The sequence below is a fragment of the Gymnoscopelus microlampas genome, assembly GCF_963454915.1.
Source record: "Gymnoscopelus microlampas genome assembly, chromosome: 9".
NCBI classification, from domain to species: Eukaryota; Metazoa; Chordata; class Actinopteri; order Myctophiformes; family Myctophidae; genus Gymnoscopelus; species Gymnoscopelus microlampas.
Genome location: NC_139946.1, coordinates 34,344,834 through 34,349,833, shown reverse-complemented (window position 1 = coordinate 34,349,833; position 5,000 = coordinate 34,344,834). Strand labels below are relative to the sequence as shown.

Sequence of the window (5,000 nt, the reverse complement as noted above, 5' to 3'; positions counted from 1 at the left end):
TGTGAAATCGTATCCAACGACAACAAAATATTCTAAGTCTTTGATCTGAGAGTGTAAATCTCATCAAATGGTGGTTCCGTGGCTCAAACGCCGAATAAATAATGGACCTTGATATGAAAAGGGTTGAAAACCACTGTTCTAGTCATAATTTGCTGTTGCTGTTGAACTGTTGATCAATTGTTGTTTTCTCATCATTCTCCCCAATTTAGTCCTTGCCGATTTCCCCATGTGTGTAGTCCCTGTCACTGCCAACCCCTACTGTTGACCAGTTCTGCTCCCTGCTGAACAGGCGTCCCAACCAACCTGTAGGAGTTGCTAGTGCAGCAACAGAGTTTACCCGCTCCAGCCATCTTCCCACCTGCGAACAACCAATTAGGTTCATTGGAACATCCGGGCAAGCCGGAGGCACGGTGGAGAAATCAAACCCGTCTCCACGATGGGGCATGGGCAGGACCTTTGCCCCTGCGCCACCCGGAGGCGATTGCTGAACCAAATCTGTGTTGTACGTCATTTCGCCTGCCATATAGACATTGTTTTTACACATCTGCTTGTCTTTATACACTGGCTGTCAAGAAAGTGATAAATTCTCTGTCACCTAGTTAATAAGTAATCCGCTGTAATCCTGAGAGGTGTACTGAGAAATCTACTGGTGCCCAGATGGCACCGATGTGTATCTTAATAGCGGCTGTAGTTTGCACAGTGGTGAAGCTTTGTCTAAGTTGTGTTGATTTTAGCTGAGACTGCCGTTGCTGTAGAGCCGTAGATGACAGCCTGCTGCTAACACACACACACCCAGTCTATGACACACACACACGTGCACACACACACACCCTGGATAATATAACTATAAACCTGATATTAAATTGGATAATATCCTTCCATTCACTCCCTTGCGGTCTCTTTTTCTCCTCTATCGTTCTCTTTTTCTGTCTCTCTTTGTTACTTCATCGTACAACAAACTCACAAAGTTGCAGATCTGCTATTTATTTTTAATGAAATAAATACATTTTCACATATAATGACATGCCCAAAATAGGGACACAAGAGTTAATGGCCCTTATTTATCAATGGAGTGTACAAACCGGCTTACATTTGAACCTAACGCCGATGTCCAAGTGACATTTATCAAGCAATCCTATACAGCCAATCCTAGCGTCGTCTGTCCTTTGATAAATGTGACGGCTGCAACCGACCGTCATTTAAATAACACACCCTTAAATGTTCTCGAAACACCCTAAATGTTCTCGAAACGCCCCAATTTTACGACATGAAGAACCAGAATACGACCAAACAACGTATGGAAAGCCAATAAGAAAGAGTTTCCCCCGCCCGCCTCGCTGCCTTTCATGTCTGCGTCCGACTACACACACACGCACACGCACACACACACACACACACACACACACACACACACACACACACACACACACACTTGCAAGCCCAACTGCGTGTGCATTTTGGAACACTGTGGAAACAGCGGTCTTTGCCAGTGGGATTACCATGTATTCCGTGACAGTACAATCTTTGTCAAGTAGTACATGAATGACACCAATCACATCGTCATGTGCACAGTGCGTGTTCTAGTTACACTAAAATAAAGCAAACATGTATTCCCTGTGAATCCCGGGCTGCCATGATGCCACGTTAATGAGAGATAGCCTGGCAAGGCAGTCATAATCTGAACGTTTATGGAGTGATTGATGAATGAATGCATAAACCTCAATGGATGAAGGCTGGTGTGTGTGCTGGATGCAGCCAGTTGAAAATAGTCAAAAATACATACTAAAAAAGAAAAGTACACAGGAGCCGAGAGACAGGCTTTTGAAGTCATAAGTTAACCAGGAAGTGGATTGGAGTCTAAATCTTCGAAAAATCATATCTCCTGGTGCTGTGAAGGGAAAAAAATGATTTTTTTTTTTTTTTTTTATATATTTTTGCCCAAAAACGGTCATAACCGTTTTTGGCACACCTCGTTTGGATTATGAAAAACGGTCCGGACCGTTTTTGGCACTCAATGTGATAAAATGTTAAATTTATTAGTGTGTTAGATATATATTTTGGAGTGGATACATGTGTCCAGATGCCTGTCAGATGGTCAGACAATGCTGCTCGGCATGTCTACGATGGAACAAACGGGTGTAGCCAAAGCCTACACGCCCGCAGGCGCAGACTAGACGTGAGATCTGAGCGGGCCGTGCGCTGAAGTCAAAGTCACTTTAGATTGATAAATGCAGACAATTGTGGTGATCTCGCCAAACGCCCATTATTTAGTCTACACCACTTTGATAAACGAGGGCCAATGTGTTTAAATTGTCAGCTCCAGACAACATCAGGGGGAGAAATGAGGAGAGAGAAAGGACACGTGGATAGACTACTAGACAGAGAGGCGAGGTGTAAGGTGTGTGTGTGTGTGTGTGTGTGTGTGTGGTTGTTTCTCTCAGTGTGGTAGTGTGGTGAGGTCAGGTGCTGGTACGGATGGCATGCAGAGCTTAATGGAGCAGGCCGCTCTTGACATTAACCCCTATTGACCTCCAGACACGCACACACACACACACACACACACACACACACACACACACACACACACACACACACACACACACACACACACACACATCCTCTCTCTGCTGATAGACAGGGTTCATCTGACATACGAGGTCAGTTGCAGAGATAACTGGGTTAAGCTCCATGACCCTTCCTACTGAAATACACGAAACATACTCTCTGCCAATGTGTCACTTCTTTGGCATTCTCTACACTAACACTCCCCTCTCAGTTTACCAGGGTCTGTCATTCTGCACCACACTGCTCTAATTACCTGTCCCTATATCTTTCTCATTTTCTTTTTTTGTTTGATCAACTCTTCTCCCCAATTTAGTCATCGACAATCCTCCCCAGTGTTTGTATAGTCCTTGACAGTGCCAACACCTACTGTTTGGTCTGGGGAGGGTGTCTGTAGACAACCAAGTAGTGATGGGCCGTTCATGATCGATTCGTTCAAAGCAACCAGTTCTTTGGCGTGAACGTGAACGAACCCGTTCACTTCCTGAATCTGTTACGTTCGCGCTTTCGTTCATGCCCCCCGTCCCCTCCCCCCGCACACAGGACGGGAGGGCGGGCTGTTTCCGAGACAGACAGACAGACAGCGGTGCGGTTGAGATGTTTTCACTAGACATGAGCAAATGATTTGAAAGAATCATTTGAACGGATCATTGCCGTGAACGTGACTGAAATCGTCCGTTCACTGAAATGAATGTTTCTGCAGAAATGGTGAAAATAGCCCATCTACATGCTCACAGCGCCTCGAGGCATTGTGAGCTTGTAGATCGGCTATTTTCACAATGGAACCGAGTTAAACAAAATGTAATGCCTCAACTCCTACAATTCCAAGTGCTTGTCAGGTTGGGGGGGTCCCCAGTTCAAATATGATTCTTTTGGGGGGTCGCGGCCTGAAAAGATTGAGAAGCGCTGAGCTAGAAGAGGAATCGAACCCATAGTGCCTTTACGGGTCCATTTGGTTCCATGTGTAGCCTACACGCTCGGAATTAAATGAACACTCAGGGATGTTACGGTGCAAGAAGCTGTAACATAAAAGAAAGTCAAGCATATAACAGTGGACAGAAATGGCTGCTAAAAATAAACAGTAAGGAAACTCCGTTCCAATTAAACAATGAATTCACACGCACCGCGTGGACACACATACCCTTTGTGCATGCTACATGCACATGCATGCACGCATGCACAGACTGAGGTCTGCTGGCAGGCTGTGTAAAATGAATAAACAGGGGCTAATTTTTGCTCCGGGGAGGTTGGGCGGTGGAACGGGGCACGGGTGGGGGGTGAGGCTGTTTTAACTAAAAACAAAACATTTACTATTACTGCAGACATGTGGTAGGGATTACATAAAGAAAATAAGGGAAAAACTTGTGTGTGTGCTGCGCACGCGCGTGTACATGTGCGTGTGCGTGTGTGTGTGTGTGTGTGTGTGTGTGTGTGTGTGTGTGTGTGTGTGGGCACTCTTGAATGCGTGTACCTTACTGGTGACATCTAATCCCTCTCTCCTGGATGTCCACTTTGTGATCCATTTATTGTCCAATCATCATTTTTTTCCCCCTACTTATTTTCTGCTTATTAATGGTCTGGAAATTACATGTCTGCACTTCTGCATTGTGAGCAGTAGAAAAAATGTAGTTTAGGTCTATAAACAATTCTTAGCTTGCGTGCTAGGATACAAAAACATGCTGACACTGTATAGACAGAAGCAAAAAGTGATCTTCCTTTTTAAAAATTCAATAGCAGAAGTAGCAAAATCAGGCCATCAAGCTCAAAACATGTCGCGGTGCGACGCATTGTGAGCTTGTAGCTTTGCTATTCTAGTGCAACTCCTGTGTGAGATGAAGCGTAAAATAGGGCTTTAGCGGTTAATCAGACTAATCACATCTTTCGCATTCACTCGTTGACATCCTTAGAAAAAAAACACGCTTCGCGATTATTTGATGAATTGAAAATGTAATCAATACAAGAATTTCTAAGAAAATAATCAGTAGCTGCAGCCCTAAAAAAGTAAAAGTATCAATACTGCAATGTATTCTCTGAGCATCTCTGTTAGATGTAAATGGTGCATTTATATAGCACTTTTATCCAAAGCGCTTTACATAGATTGTGCATTACATTCACCCATACATTTATACACCGATGGCGGAGGAAACCATGCAAGGCATCAACCTGCTCATCGGGAGCAATTAGGGGTTCAGCGTCTTGCTCAAGGACACTTCGACATTAACTCTGGGGGAGCCGGGATCAAACTGGGAACCTCGCGGTTCCCATCCAGCCGCTCTACCGGCCACTCAACCCCTGAGCCACTGCCGCCCCTCTGTTACAAGTAGAAGTCCTGTATTCAAAATGTACTTGAGAAAAGGTACAAAAGTATTGGTATCAAAATGTCCTTAAGGTACCAAAAGTAGAAAGTACTCATTGTGAATGTCACAAGTTCAAAATGT

At 44.5% G+C, this 5,000-nt stretch overlaps 1 protein-coding gene across 2 annotated transcripts in view; it reads right to left on the bottom strand.

Moving 5' to 3' along the window:
* The window catches only part of anos1b (anosmin 1b), a 63,254-nt gene that overhangs the window by 38,223 nt on the left and 20,031 nt on the right, over positions 1-5,000 (bottom strand). The gene's annotated exons all lie outside the window — the stretch shown is intronic.